The sequence below is a fragment of the Copadichromis virginalis genome, linkage group LG3 (assembly GCF_057382275.1).
Source record: "Copadichromis virginalis isolate Kocher_CV1m ecotype Utaka linkage group LG3, C_Virginalis_male_GT1.1, whole genome shotgun sequence".
NCBI lineage: Eukaryota > Metazoa > Chordata > Actinopteri > Cichliformes > Cichlidae > Copadichromis > Copadichromis virginalis.
The window spans coordinates 33,583,429-33,600,607 of NC_140620.1; the positions used below are offsets into that span (position 1 = coordinate 33,583,429).

The following is a 17,179-nucleotide window of genomic DNA, read 5'->3' on the forward strand; positions in this document are numbered from 1 at the left end:
TCACGGCAAAGCGTGGGATAGACCCGCTCGCCTCGCAAGCAATCCCACCGACAAAGCGCAGGCCCCGGTACACAGCTGTAGTAACCCCCGCTGACTTCTTTTACTGAGGTTATATTTATCGATGTTTTATTTCCTGATGTTCTTATGTGTCCTACGTGTTTCAGTCGCCAATTCTGAATTATAACTAACATTAAAAACATGTTTAAGGAGGAGAGAGAGCAAATAAATCTGTTTAACATCTGATCTTTGGGTTTTTGTTCAGTAATCAGCGTGACCTGTGTATAAACACATAAAAGAGATAACGTTGGTGTTTCCGTCATGTAGTAACTGCTGGCTTTAACTGTACAAAGGTTGTTCGACACTATGAAACACATACAGACTTCATGATGTTCGGCTAATATTTTTATTGTGAATATTAATCATGCTGACCTCGCTCTGTACACCACGCAGCGAGGTCAGCATATCCACGATATCCTCAGCTCCATGAGTTAACACAAAGTTTCCCAGCTGACTATCTAACTGCCAACTATTCCAGAGACGTGAAAATATACAGCATAAAGAAAAGTGTAAGAGACTCAGCAGCAGATTAGAATAACAGTTATACATTTAATAAATCACCAAATGAATCCAAGAAACGAGCAAACCTGTTCCGACAATTTGAATTTGTATTCCCTCAGCTGCAGACTCGCTGCTGTTTAAATGTTTGAAAAGGAAGATTAGATATAAACAAACGTCAAACATAGACTCAGTGTTAAGTCTAATTGTTGAATGTCGCCATTGTGTTTCTTAAATTTGTATAGTCTTAGTTTAAGCAGTAGGATCAAAGCCATTCCTTTGATCCTGACCACCTCTCCAGCCACTCTGTGCTGGGGGAGGTTTTATTGTAGATACATCCTAACTTGAAGATCTGTTTGATGTTTGGTAGAGCTTCCTACCCTTTGTATGGTTTCACTGTGTTATCTTTGGTAAACCATACATTGGGTGTGGGGGAAGACTACCCTCTTTATGACCAAGGATGTTGTTCCTGCTTTTAGGTTTTATGACCCTTTGACCAACAAACACACACACACACACACACACACACACACACACACACACACACACACACACACACACACACACACACACACACACACACATTCTCACATAACACCCACACACACACACTTACATACAGTGCCTTGTCTTTGTAACCAAAGGGGGTTGCAAGGGGAGGTGTTTTGTAAACTATTGTTTGAAGTTTGTCAATAAAAGGCGGCGAGAGGAGGCCACCAGTGTGGTCATTTCAACGTGCTGGTCACAGACGAGAGGCCTCCCTTGCGCAAGAAATCGATCGAACACTGTTGCCTTGCTTTTCTTTCATGGGAATAAGTCTTGGATACAGCGGGGTCTGAGTTTAGACCCAACATTTATTTGGTCCTTCGGAGCCGGAGCCTAACACATTGCATCCACCGAGGAGAGGGAGAGGACGCCACCGCAACGTCTGGGATGATTGACGTAAAGCCCTGGTGTTTTTGGCTTGCCACCAGGCCGGGAAGTTTGCGCCTGACCTCCCCTCGGGATGGATGACGATTGACGGGATCCAGAGACTCTTCCCATGAACGTAAACAAACAGTGAGTACAGAAGGCCTTAGAGAGCATCTCTATAACCGCGTGAATGAATGTGGGATCCTAGAAACGCGTCACCGTGATTCTGCGTGAAACGTTTGAGTCCCGGGGAGCGCTGGTCACGAGAGCGCACGTGGACCCAAAACAATAGAGAGCGGCTACGGGCTGTGCGTTAAACGTGAGTCCGGGAGCGCGCTAGCCGCGTGAGAGAGACGCAGGCTTCTCCGCCGTTTGGGGCGTAGAGAGTTCTCCGCCATTTGGGGCGTGGAGAGAACCTAGGTTCAGAGTCCGGAATCTCCGCCATTTGGGGCGTTGGAGAGTGTCCGAAGGTTGAATTCTCCGCCATATGGGGCGTTTGAGAGTTTTCAACAGAGAGCGCTAGCTGTGCGTGCAGACGCAAGCGATAGGCCTATGTTGTGTGTGTGTGCGGGCCAGACGTGGTCTGCGTGAGTGTGGCTGATTGTTGTCTTGTAATGGAGAATAAAATGTGTAAGTCTGCCTTAGAAGGAGATGTAAAATTTATGCAGAAAGTTTTACCAGGCAGCACGCAGTATGTAGGTTGTTGGTATAAGAAATGTGGATTTGAAGGGACATTAGTGGAAGTTAAGTGTAAAATGCTGGTAGAAAGAATAGCTGTAAGTGTAGCAGGTAAAACAGGTAAAGCGAAGCAGAGGAAGGAATTGCAGTTGCTAAGTTGTGGCTGGAGCAGGCTCAGAAGAGGAGAGAAGCACAGAATGTTAAAAGAGCAATATTGCAAGAAGTAGTTGTGAAACCTGAGGATGAAACTACAGCTCAATCCACTGCAACTACTCTAGAACAACACCGTAGAAAAGCATTAGGAAGAGCAAGAATGTTAGCAGAAAGTAGAGTCAGAGAAGAGCGTGAGAGAGCAGAGGCAGAAGTGGAGGAGAGATTAGAGGCATATTAGGAGCAGCATTGAGTCCAAGACAGACTAGGCAAGAGAGGAGACAGAAAAGATGAAGAAAGTTTTTCTCCTGATCAATTCCGCGAGTGTGAGAGTGTCTGACGTCATGGTGTGTGTGAAAGGTATCCAGCTGGGGCAGACGTGATTCTGCAGGTCACCTGCCCAGTGGACAAAAAGAAATAAAATAGTTGTGTGGATGAATGATGGCACGAAGAGTGTTTGGTGTTTCTCAGTCTGAAACAGCTGTAATGCTATTTTCTGTTTTGGAGAAAAGTACAGTTAAAGAAAAAAAACAGAGAGAGATGTGTGTTGTTTTAAGCAGTGATGAGAATAATGGAAGTGTGGTGAGAGATGAACACAAAAACATACTGAAAATGCATTAACTATACTAACCCCACATGCATATACACATACAATGATACTCATGAGACCAGACAGCATCTTAAGCATGAGATTCTGTTTGTCATCTTGTCCAAGTCACTAGTAAGATGAAAGTGATACATAGACTAGTGGACTGAATATTATAGGAGGACAGATGGTTGCATCATAGAGGAGGAAACAGAATGCTGATGAGAGGTCTTAAATGAGTGAGTTGAGTGAGCTGATTGTGAGTTTCTGGTGTGTGAAGAAGTTTTACCATGGCACACATTTAGTTACATGAGAACTAAAACTTATTATGTGCTAAGACAACAGGGTTATGCTGTATGTTGTGTGTATGGCTGATTGGATGAATGTTTGAGATTAAACTGGCTGTTTGATTGTCTTTATTACTAAAGTTGAACCTGCCAATTGGGTTGTTACGATTTATCCCCCTGGCATGAAGAACACGTGTCATGACTTAAACAAGGCCTTTCTTTCCATTATTTTCTTTGATTTCTTTTATTTTCTTTCTTTTATTTTGTTACTTTCATGGTGCACTGAAAGTTTTGTTTGATGATCTCTGTTGAGCAGATCTGCACGATTAGAATCGAAGCGTCGTCGAGAAAACTGTTGCAAAGTGAGCTTCTCCAAAATTAAAATGGGCTCTTATTTGGGACAATCAGGAAACAAGTTCCTGTCCAAAAGGATTCAACGAGGAAATCCAGTCTAAATTATTTTTCTTTTTGAAATGACGTTGTTTTGCTGAGCGTGGAAACGGATGCGACGATAATTTCCACAATTAGCAAAAGAAGGAATCACTGAGTGAATGAGTAAGAATTTTAAAATAAATGGGGAACTGACTGACTGACTTAACACCATTGTGTGAAGTCAACCCCCGCTTGACAAAGGTGTGGATGTATCTCTGTGTGTGTCTCTGTTACAGGAGCAGAAAGATGATAGCAACATCTGAGGTTGCGTGATGGTTTAACCTTTTAAATGCCATTTTTATGTTTGTGAATCTATCAGAGGTGTGCTTGTGGTACTCACAGAAGTTACTGTGAGAAAGTGTGTACACACCTGCGCAGCGCTAACATTTGCATTTTTTCTTACAGCATTGCAGTTTTTCATGTGATTTGATGATGTGGTTTTTAGCAGAACAACTGGTGGATGTTTGTTTCTTTATTTCAGGTTTTGTTTTCTTTAAGAGTGCATGTAGCATTCAGCAGAAGTGGACAAGTGACATGAGTAAAACAAATAAGAGATTACGATATTTATGGAATAGTTTATTATGGGCTCATTTGCTGGCCACTTTTGGACCCATAATAATATATGAGTGGAGTGACTTTGCTTAAGAGAAGTCACCGATTACATTAATGTTAACTGAGCACATGGGATGATCCATGTTTGAGGCGAATTATGGTAATGATAGTGATTTAATGATTTGAGAAAACCTGCACATGACACTTGTCTCGCCCGTGCTGAATGCGTATTACTTTTTTGATATAATTGTTTATACGTGTGAAGTTTGATTTTATTCCAGATTTTGTGTATGCAGGCTCCTGGTGGAGCCAGTTTTTAAGACAGGGATCCAGGTTTGGTGAGTTGACGCATGAGAAGTGTCCATGCGTCAAGAGGTGGGGTCCAGAATTAATATTAAACAATGTTTTCTATTATTGTTGCAGTGATTTGTGTGATTAGCTGTTTATTTACAAGTATTAAACCTATGCAAGTGGTGCATCCATGTTCAGATGAGGCTTTGATGGCCTATAAGTGAAGTTCACTGATTACAATGTGGAATAACATTGAGATGTTAAATAATTTGGAATAAATTATGGGAAAACGTAGGAGTTTAATGAGTTTAGAATAAACCTGCAATGATACTTGTCTCTGTGATGCTGAATACTTTATTACTCTTATGATCTACAGTTGGTTGCGAATGTGAAGTTGTTTTAAATTTAAGACTTTGTCTTCTGTGATACAGGAGCTGGGAGCTAAACAAGCTGAACATTTAAGTGCTGATTAATGTTTTTACACAGGGTTACAGCTTGGAGTGAAGCTGCTCCAAGGGACAAACCCTGGAGATTGTTTTAGGGAGACTGTGCAACACTCTTGTACATGTCTCATTGGGGAGTTGACACATGGCGAAAGCCGTGTGGCGAGAGGAGTGTCATTTTTTCAATTTGTAGATGTCGTGAGATGCCATGATGAGAAGGAGTGACTGAGAAGATCGCCCACAAAATGGAACCTGAGGGAGCGTGCCAAGCTCCAAAAAGTGATAGCGCAGAGGAGGTCCAGCGATGGACTTGTGGTTCTGTGAACAGCACAAATGCAAGGTGACTGTAAAATAACTAACAGCACTTTTTCCACAAGTGAAGCCAGTAACTTACTATCCTAAAAGATTAGCTTTAGTTGCTCGTGCTTTACCTCCATGCGTGAGATCAGTATGTGCAGCAGTTTAAGCTGTACAATGTTTCAATAGTTTATTTCACCTTTTGCAATTGTTAGTTCCACACGAGGTAGATGTCTACTACTGCAGACTAAACTTACATTTCTGTCACCTACAAGACACTTGTCTTTAATGTTACTGTTACTCTCACAACCACACATATTACCATAAAGTGGTGCAGAATTCTGAATCTGCCAAACCCTTTTTGCCAACGGAGGAGGGCACTTCTCATGAGTGTAGAGAGCGCGAGGAGAAGACGTGTAAGCTGAGGGATGACTTAATAGATGTGCCACTCGTTGAGGGAAAGGTTTGGTTTGTTGATGATTTGAGTTTTACAACAGCAGAGGGACAGACTAGAACACGTTTTACTGTAGCAGACAGTGAGAGAGAGTTATCTATGTAGGACAACTAGCATGTTTCATGTTTGCTTGAGCAGCAGAGATGCTAGCTTTAACGGAAGCGTGTAAAGCTGTAGAGAGACAATATACACTGATAGGCAGTATACATTTGCTACTGTACATTTCTTTGTAGTGCAGTGAGTGAGACGAGGTATGACAACCTCAACAGGGAAACCTGCAGAACACACCAAACTCTTGCAAAATCTGCTGGAGGCAGCGTTGTTAACCAGTGGAATTGCCGTTTGTAAATGTGCAGCACACATGTGAGGGAAAGATCCGGTTGCATTAGGGAAAGTTTTTGCAGATAAGATCGCAAAAGAGGCAGCTTTAGTTAAACATGGTGTTAACCTTTTATCAGTACAGCATTAGCAGACATGCAGGCCCACTCACCTACTGCAGGACAATAGTTGTGACTTACAGAGGGAGCAAGCTTGCAGGATGATTTTTTATCTGTGTGATAAACCAGTACTGCCTAATAATTTGTATAAGACTGCTGCTATTTTGAGCCATTGGCTATACCATGTCTCAAACAGGAGGGAGATGAGCAGTCGTTATACTCACTCTAGGATTATTAAATACTTTTAAAAAAAAAAACTTTTTTGCAGAGAGAACTAATGGAACAGTAAAGTTAGGATTTAGGAAGACAGGCAGGACATGGTTAGACTGTATAGAATAAGTACACGAGGATTACTCCAACAGAGAATGGTCTGACTCTTTGAGATTACACATGTTAGAGGATTTAGAGTTAGAGTTAGAGTTCCAGTCTTCTGTAGTGATGATAGAAAAGCAGAAGAGAGAGCATATTAGCAGATTAGATGCTTGAAAATGTTTAAAAGTAAAGTAGTCATGAGAACAAATGATCTGCCAGATGATTCTGTTTCTTCGCAGGAGCAGAGCCTGAAGTCTGGAGATTGGATGATGATAAGGCCATGGAGAGGAAGTGCTGGTCCAGTCCATGATGGGAAGGTCCATATCGGATGCTGCTGACGACGACCACAGCAGTGAAGATTGCCGGAAGGAACACTTGGATATATCAAGCGCACTGCAAGAAGGTGACACACATCCAGGCCAGCTCGGAGTAAGTGGCAGGAAGACCGGGAACAAAGGGGGGGGAAAGCCTCCAGGGCCCCTCGTCTCAATCCGGTGAAGAAACCAACTGAGCCACAGGTACTCATCAGAATGGCTGGGAATGTGCTGTGCATCTTCTTGTGCCTGTGGACCCTGAGTGGGATGACAGGAGCGCATTGGGACAGAGCAAATCACACCCAGTACCCGCATGGGTTTTCAACCAACTACTGGTGGCAGTTTAAGAACACAACCGCTCACATAAACAACGAGACCAATGGTTATGCTTGTGATGCCACTGGCTACACATTCTTCTGGACTGTGGCCCTGTAGCATCACTGAGAGCGAGACAGTTTGTTTGGTTGCTTTAGCAACACATCCAGGAACACTGCCAACTTTTCAACTGCTCTGAACCTGAATGGAAGGTTGATTCACCAGTAGCTGGGAAGGTGAACTGCTCTGGTGAGACAGACCTGCTCATCTGACTCAAAGAATATGACTTGTTGCAGGACATTATACAGTTAAACGAACTGGAAACAGGCCAATTGCCTATGTGTACGAAGGACAATGGATTAGCCCAAGTTGGAGATTAACCATGGAACATGGCAACATCACTTATTCTTTTGTCTTTTGCAAGAAGGATGTAAACAGAGAAGCCTTTTGTCTACATTTACATCATGAACACTTGAGGTTTTGAGCCAAGAAGATCAAAACAGCTTGATCCAATTTCCTTTACAAAGCTTTTTCTGTGGTGACAACAGGACAGGAGAAGAGTTGTAAATGCAGATAATTCACAAGTTGACTCTAACCCCCACAGGATGCCTACAGTGAGAAGATTTGGGGGTTGATAGGAGTCAATAAAGAAGGGTGTTGACTTGCTGCAGCTTTGAAGTTAGCTGAGAGCCATATGGACAAACAATAAAGTCAACTGATGCGTTTAAATACCTATGTCTGTATACAGTTGGATTGTAGAGACATATGATTTTTGAGAATGATGATGATTCTTGTTTGACCTTTGACATTCAGTTGTGTACTTGAAGAAATACATAATGAATTGCACGACAGGAGTAGATCCGCCACAAGGCTGGATAGCTTGGTTACCGTCTGGTCCTTGGTGGCATCTTCTTTTGAAAATATTAATTCCTGTTTTTGAACTGTTGATACTGATTTGCTTATGTATAGGATGTAGTTTACTGTGCATGAATGAAATCTACACTGACACTGTCAAACAAAGGGTGCATAAGTTGAAATTTAAGTATACAATGACAAAAAGGAGGGAAATGTTAAGTCTAATTGTTGAATGTCGCCATTGTGTTTCTTAAATTTGTATAGTCTTAGTTTAAGCAGTAGGATCAAAGCCATTCCTTTGATCCTGACCACCTCTCCAGCCACTCTGTGCTGGGGGAGGTTTTATTGTAGATACATCCTAACTTGAAGATCTGTTTGATGTTTGGTAGAGCTTCCTACCCTTTGTATGGTTTCACTGTGTTATCTTTGGTAAACCATACATTGGGTGTGGGGGAAGACTACCCTCTTTATGACCAAGGATGTTGTTCCTGCTTTTAGGTTTTATGACCCTTTGACCAACAAACACACACACACACACACACACACACACACACACACACACACACACACACACACACACACACACACACACACACACACACACACACATTCTCACATAACACCCACACACACACACTTACATACAGTGCCTTGTCTTTGTAACCAAAGGGGGTTGCAAGGGGAGGTGTTTTGTAAACTATTGTTTGAAGTTTGTCAATAAAAGGCGGCGAGAGGAGGCCACCAGTGTGGTCATTTCAACGTGCTGGTCACAGACGAGAGGCCTCCCTTGCGCAAGAAATCGATCGAACACTGTTGCCTTGCTTTTCTTTCATGGGAATAAGTCTTGGATACAGCGGGGTCTGAGTTTAGACCCAACACTCAGTCTGCCTTCACATTTGATATGAGGCCAGCACGTATAGTGGCCTCAGCAGGCTATTACTGAAATACACATGCTATATCATAAACTATGATATAAACAGGGAGGTCCTATTAACATGTTTAGTTTTAAAGGACACCTTCCTGCCTTTAGTCTCATTCATGAGCAGTATTCGTTTTCTTCTAACATCCAGAAGTCTGCACAATGTGTTTCATAGTTTGTAACAAGCCTTTGACAGGTAAACATAACATGACCGAAAAAGAAAAAAAAAAGAAAAAAAAAAGAGAGAGAGTGTTGACATAAGAAGAGAAAATTCTCTCAATTATGGAGACAGGCAAATGGTTCATTTATGTTTGATGTGTGTTTATTCCTCCCTAAATATCGTCGGTGAAGTTCGCCATGCACGTCAGATTTTCCTGCGCATTTTTATACCTCTGCCAACAGAGAGAGAAAAAAAATCACATTCTAACAGACAGCTGGTGCTTAGAATACAGTTGAATAACTATTAAAAAACAGATGATATTTAGATGATAGTTCAGTCTAACACATGTGCCAGTGAACCATTAAACGTCTGTGAAACTATGCAGTTATGAAACGTAACTTTAACCTCAGCCAAACCGATTTGCTCAGTTGTAAATAAAACAGCGAAGTAAACGTGACCCGACAGACAGAACCTGAGTGAATGAAGTCCAGCGTTTAACCACTGAGAGCTAAAACTCAGCTGAGGTTTCAAAGCTGTGTGCTGGTGATTGGACATCAGCCGCTGATAAAGCTGGCTCGCCTATAAAGTGCTCTGTAAGGAAACAAGCTCCAGCAGCTCTGCGCTCGGGGAAAATACTATATTTACTTATCTTGTGCAGAAAAATGCGCTGACATTGCGTTATATCGAGCACCGGCTGCCCAGTTAAACTGTGACTATCACCAGGTAACTAGGCGTGTTTCTTGAATTAGCAGCAGGTGTTAAACAGCTGACAGATGAGGAGGAGGATGCATGCAGGTAAACTGAGGGTCTGCTGAGCTGATCGCTGGTTTCGTGAGAAAAATGTCAGCTCGTTCTTTATGTTACAGAAGCACAGAGACACAAGACCAGGCGGAAAGAGACGATCGTTCGGTGAAAATGAGAATCTGCGAATGCAACATGTGGAACACGGAGAGTGGAATATGTAAACAAACCGGTTAACGTAACCCCCTCGGTGCACTCTGCATGCTAACTGTTAGCAGAGCTAGTGAAATCTCTGAAAACATCTGAGCACTTTTGCAAGCATGTTCTATGTTGACAACCTGACCAGACATACGGCGCGACATTCGCGGCTAAAACACTGTTAAAAGTGTAGCTGGTGACAGAAAAACGGGGTATTTTAAAACTACACCACCACCATTGCTGCCTGTGATTTGATCTGCATTCTGGGATAACTGGCTGCCCCAAGTCTACACAAGCAATCGATTATCTAGGATCGACCTGTTTTGACTTACTTTGCACGGCAACCAATCAAATGTTAGAGAAGCTGCATGGGCAGCGTTAACCCCGCCCCCTGAGTTTGATGGGTGAGGCTGACAGATAAAATTATTTCATGACGAGAGCCAGGCGTCAGGACTGCCAAAATGAAATAAATAAATATATCATTAAATAATTAATTAAATGTGTCAATAATTAATTAAATGTGTCAATAATTAATTAAAATGTGAAATACATAAATAATTAATTAAATGTGTCAATAATTAATTAATTAAATGTGTCAATAATTAATTAAAATGTGAAATACATAAATAATTAATTAAATGTGTCAATAATTAATTAATTACATGTGTCATAACTATTTATTTAATTAATTAATTCCAATTTTAATTAATTATTGACACATTTAATTAATTATTTAATGGTGTATTTAATTAATTCATTATGGCAGTCCTGGCGTTCCATACTAAACAGGACATCATATTTCATTTTTAAATTCTTGGAAGTTATGGAAAAAGCAAACAATCTGCTTATTTTTCCCATGTAGATGCTTTATTTCTTTTCCACTGTACTTTTTGAGGGAGGCCAATGTGGACTTGAGCCTTTCTGGACTTGTATTGCGTTGGTTGGGAGACTGTGGAAAGCATGGATTCCTTATCATTGTCTACGCCAGGCTGGAGGTGCATTTTTGAAAGCTCTTTATACCAAGAGGATGGGGCTTAAGCTGCAGTCTGACTGTCATTATGCTTTCCAACCACATTCAGGTATTTTCCATTTCCTCAACACTGCCTGTGCCTGTTGTGGGGACTGCTAATATCAACATACATACTGAAAACCTTGATGTCACAGCAACTCTAAATGTTACAGTCTGCTACAGACATTACTTATAACTTGTTGCTTCAAATAATAAATCGTTAATTAAATGTGTAGATAACTAATTAATTCTATATAGGAGGTTTCAGTGGTATGTCTGCTATGCCACTTCTATGTCAAGCCTAACAACCTGAACAGAGTCTGTTTCACTAATATTAGTTGGATATTTTAAAATTTCCTCCATCTGGCAAATCTGAGATTTGTATTATTTATTTATTTATTTATTTATTTATTTATTTATTTATTTATTTATTTATTTATTAAATTTTTAATTTCAAACTGCTGTTTCAGTTTTATCTCAAATATGAAAAAAAGTTTATGATAGGTTTGTAGCTTAAACCTATTCGCTGGAACGTTCAAGATAATTTAATTACACAGCAAAGCAAGACACGAGTAGGCAAAGTTCGTTATGTTTCTTGTGCACGGGAGAGAACTGGACAAACGCCGTTCCTTTGCTCGACCCCAGTCGCTCTTGTCCGCTCCCCCGTAACACTGCTTATTGAGGTTACATGAATATACATAGGTTCATTAACATATGACGTCTACATACAAACAAAGGGTACCTTGCCTGTGCGTTGTGTAAGTATGTGTGTGTGTGTGTGGGGGGTCAGAGTGTGACCCCATAAACGACTTCCCTAACCCTGCTGGTTTGGAAGTCCAACAGATCATCTAAACAAAAGGCACTTAGACTAAAACAGATATAGACAGTTTATCCTACCATAAAACAATAAGAGAAGGTATGCCCTCTCCCATGCTCCCAGAATGTGGGTCTGAATGCCAGAACACTCTGGAATGCACACCAAGCCTTTGCAGACTGCTAAAGATCCCACATCCTATCACTACACAATCGATTATACACCTCTAAGCATATATGGTTAAATATTTCTAAGCATAAATGACAATAAACAATACAAATCTAACAGTTTATAACAAATAACATGAGTGACTCTGATGAAACACTTGATTGTGATCAAAGTCAAACCTTATTAACACAAGGGTTTGAAATAATACTAAAAAAGGTAAGTGACAGAAGTGACAGACAAGGTAAGCGACTCATGTTGTAACTGACTTCAGACGCCGGAGATTTTGGCGGAAAATTAAAGCAAATGGTAGCTTAGAATTAAACAAATTCCTTTAAGCTTCAGTATTACCAAATACACTTATCAATTGTCTTATAACTAACAACATTTGTCTAAATCATCTCCAACACCCTGGAGAACAACGGGGAGAGTTTAGAGGCTCTCCAAGATGACATTGATCAGTGCTTCCATGATCTCGTAATGAAGAAGGCTCAGAGTGCATCTTCCCCGGCCAAATCTGAGACTCCGTCGTCAAAAAGATGTCGCCCGGCAGATTCCCCCGGCACAACATTGCCAGCCGGCAAAGATATTGCTGACATACTGGAGTCAATCGACAAACGATTGTCCAGTTTCGATGCAAGGCTGTCCTTGGTAGAGATTCTTCACCGGGAATTTAAATCCTTGCGAGAATCCCTGGAGTTCAGCCAGCAGCAGGTGGAAACGCTCGCTGCTGAAAATGCCACGCTAAAGGAGTTGGTGAAATGTCTCAAAGACAACGTTACCCAGCTAAATATAGAAAATAAAAAAATAAAAGAGACAGTTATTGATCTACAAGCTCGTGGCATGCAAGGTAATCTTGTATTTTCTGGTATTCCAGAAGCTGCTGGACAAGACAGTGAAAAGCTTAATCAAAACTCACCTGAAGCTACCGGAGGACACGGTGAAGAACATCGCCTTTGATAGAGTGCATCGCATCAGCCCCATGCTGGCTGCGACCGGGAGACCACGTCCTATTGTGGCCAAATTCGGCCACTTCAAACAAAAGGAACAGGTGAAAAGCCGCGGCAGGGAATTAAAAGGAACGGACTTCAGCGTGAACGACCAGTTCCCAAAAGAGATCCTGGATCCTCTTTTTCCCCCTCTTGTTTTTATGCTGCTCACCCTTGTCCTTGGTTTCTTTCTTTTTTATTTTCTTTCACTGCTTCAATCACCTGCTTCCAGACTCATCCACAAACAACATCCTTTATTTCGACATTATACGCACAGCACGATAACGCAAAATCATGCCCTCAACGGCAGCACATTTACATCAGTCAGACAGCACACACAGACATATAGGATACACACACTTAAGCCAAGCATACTCATATTAGTAAATATGCAAACACATAGTCAGACTCAGGGAGCATCTTGCCACACATTTTTTCTCTCTCTCCTTCTCTTTATTTACGAACAAGTGATGTATTCTCTCCACCTGTCTAAGCATCGCACACAGTGTGCACCCCTAGTTATACACAGACATCTATGGGTACACTAAGGTTTGTTACAAGGAATATAAATGGAGCTGGCTCCAGAGAAAACAGGTTAAAAATATTTAACCAACTCAAAAAACTACAAGCAGATGTTGTCCTTTTACAAGAGACCCACAGACCTCTTAGAGGTTCGAATGAACTTAAAACACCTGAGTTTCCTAATGTGTTCTCAGCTTGTTATAATTCTAGACAAAGGGGAGTAGCAATTTTAATACATAAAAATATTAATTTCACAGTACTCGATACAGTTATAGATCCAGAGGGCAGATTCTTAATCATTAAACTATCTATACTTGATAAAAAGCTATGTATTGTAAGTGTATATGGTCCAAATGTTGATGATCCCTCATTCTTTCACGGTTTTTTCAGTGCACTCTCTGAACACTTAGATGGCACACTTGTTCTTGGAGGCGACCTCAACCTTGGACTAAATGAAGACATGGATAGGCTCAATACAGCGGGAACTCAGCGTAATTGGCAGTCCACAAATATAATCAAACAGTATATGAGCGACTACGGCCTTTGCGATTCATGGCGCTCCCTTCACCCCACCAGTAAGGAATATACTTTTTTCTCACATGTCCATCACTCCTACTCTTGTCTGGATTATTTTTTGGTCAGCAGCTCACTGCTGAACGACATTTCAGACACTGAGATTCACCCTATACAGTGGGGCAAAAAAGTATTTAGTCAGCCACCGATTGTGCAAGTTCCCCCACCTAAAATGATGACAGAGGTCAGTAATTTGCACCAGAGGTACACTTCAACTGTGAGAGACAGAATGTGAAAAAAAAATCCATGAATCCACATGGTAGGATTTGTAAAGAATTTATTCGTAAATCAGGGTGGAAAATAAGTATTTGGTCAATAACAAAAATACAACTCAATACTTTGTAACATAACCTTTGTTGGCAATAACAGCGGTCAAACGTTTACTATAGGTCTTTACCAGGTTTGCACACACAGTAGCTGGTATTTTGGCCCATTCCTCCATGCAGATCTTCTCGAGAGCAGTGATGTTTTAGGGCTGTCGCCGAGCAACACGGACTTTCAACTCCCGCCACAGATTTTCTATGGGGTTGAGGTCTGGAGACTGGCTAGGCCACTCCAGGACTTTCAAATGCTTCTTACGGAGCCACTCCTTTGTTGCCCGGGCGGTGTGTTTTGGATCATTGTCATGTTGGAAGACCCAGCCTCGTTTCATCTTCAAAGTTCTCACTGATGGAAGGAGGTTTTGGCTCAAAATCTCACGATACATGGCCCCATTCATTCTGTCCTTAACACGGATCAGTCGTCCTGTCCCCTTGGCAGAAAAACAGCCCCATAGCATGATGTTTCCACCCCCATGCTTCACAGTAGGTATGGTGTTCTTGGGATGCAACTCAGTATTCTTCTTCCTCCAAACACGACGAGTTGAGTTTATACCAAAAAGTTCTACTTTGGTTTCATCTGACCACATGACATTCTCCCAATCCTCTGCTGTATCATCCATGTGCTCTCTGGCAAACTTCAGACGGGCCTGGACATGCACTGGCTTCAGCAGCGGAACACGTCTGGCACTGCGGGATTTGATTCCCTGCCGTTGTAGTGTGTTACTGATGGTGACCTTTGTTACTTTGGTCCCAGCTCTCTGCAGGTCATTCACCAGGTCCCCCCGTGTGGTTCTGGGATCTTTGCTCACCGTTCTCATGATCATTTTGACCCCACGGGATGAGATCTTGCGTGGAGCCCCAGATCGAGGGAGATTATCAGTGGTCTTGTATGTCTTCCATTTTCTGATGATTGCTCCCACAGTTGATTTTTTCACACCAAGCTGCTTGCCTATTGTAGATTCACTCTTCCCAGTCTGGTGCAGGTCTACAATACTTTTCCTGGTGTCCTTCCAAAGCTCTTTGGTCTTGGCCATGGCGGCGTTTGGAGTCTGACTGTTTGAGGCTGTGGACAGGTGTCTTTTATACAGATGATGAGTTCAAAACAGGTGCCATTCATACGTTACAGGTCTGTGAGAGCCAGAGATTTTCCTTGTTTGAGGTGACCAAATACTTATTTTCCACCCTAATTTATGAATAAATTCTTTACAAATCCTACCATGTGAATTCATGGATTTTTTTTTCACATTCTGTCTCTCACAGTTGAAGTGTACCTCTGGTGCAAATTACTGACCTCTGTCATCATTTTAAGTGGGGGAACTTGCACAATCGGTGGCTGACTAAATACTTTTTTGCCCCACTGTAGCTGTCAGCGATCATGCTCCTGTATCTTTAACACTAATGAACAAGAATAATACTACGCCAAGAAAAAACTGGAGATTTAATATATCACTACTTAAAGATGAAGACTTTATTAAATATTTTAAAAAAGAATGGACTCTATATGTAGACTATAATGACACTCCTGGATAGGAATGGGTATTGATAAGATTTTCACGATTCCGATTTCATTTTCGATTCTGTTTAACGATTCGATTCTTTATCGATTCTTTTTAAAAAAAGAGAACACTGAAGTCGAATAGCTTAGAACTTTGTTTTATATCTTCTCTTTGAACAAGATAGAAATTTAGGAGTAACATGGCCTTGCAAACCCAGCAGTGAGATCTTAAGAGATCCACCCTATGGCTCTTCAATGGGGTGTCACAGGGTCCCCAGGAAAAAACATTGTAAATGTAAAATAATAAAATAAATATTCTTCTGTAGCAATAACAAAGTATAACATAAATTATTCTGCAGCAATTATACAAGGATATCCAGTAATGTCCCTGCCTACAATTAAACACATTCACTTACTGAAAATCGGGGCATCTGCTGTGGCAAATGGGTGCAAGCCTTTTACCACAAACTTAGTCACTGCTCGGTGACATTCGTCTATCCTGGCCTGAAAGGAGACGCTACCGGCAGACTGCAGCGAGAACTGCCAGCATCTGAGCCAGACTCTGTCTGTCTCTCTCATCATGGTCACCTAAATGCACAGTAATGGCAGGTTTTGTAATAAGGCAGATCGCGCTAACATAATATGCACTGTTAGTTGATTATTTACCTGCCGCATTAACGGGAGAGGACGTGCAAACGTTACCACCGCTGCTGCTGGGTTGAGATTCCGGAGCGGAATTAAAAACACGACATTCATTTAAGGTCATCACGTGTTTTGTGAGCAAATGCTTTTGCATATTCGTAGTGTTTCCTCCCTTAAATGAAATATCTACTTTGCAAGTATTGCAAGTTGCCCTGTTGTCATCCGTTCTCGTAAAGTATAACCAAACTTATGAGCGTTTGAGGCGCCATGTTTCCTGCCAGGTAAATGATGCTCTGCAATGTGGTGACATCATTCAGGGCAACTGGAATCGATTGCAAAAATGGCAAACAATTCCAAGGAATTGAAACAGTGGGAACCGGTTCTCAACAAGAACCGGTTTTTGATACCCAGACTTCCATCAAATATGAATTCTGCAAACATTAATCTCCTGCTAAAACCAGGCCCTGTATATCCCTCAAGCTAATTTACCATCACTAGTCAGCATCAGCTCTTCTCTGACAGCATGGTGGGAGTTTCTAAAATTGACGGAGTCTTCATTAATCCCATGCAAATGTACACCTATCTGGAACAACCCTGACATATTACAAAACAATAATACGATAAACTTTTCAGATTGGAGTGGTGAAGGAATCAAATACTTAGAACATATATTAGAAGGAACAGAATTTATTCCATTTGACAGACTAGTTACACAATATGGGATCAACAAGAAAAGATTTTTAGAATATCAACAAATTAAAT

At 41.4% G+C, this 17,179-nt stretch overlaps 1 long non-coding RNA gene across 1 annotated transcript; it reads left to right on the forward strand.

The window, feature by feature from the left end:
* Positions 1-755: 755 nt before the first annotated feature.
* Positions 756-8,678, forward strand: LOC146714274 (uncharacterized). Its single transcript, XR_014918787.1, has 2 exons — positions 756-1,614; positions 5,080-8,678. It is a non-coding gene; the product is annotated as an uncharacterized LOC146714274 (long non-coding RNA).
* Positions 8,679-17,179: the final 8,501 nt, after the last annotated feature.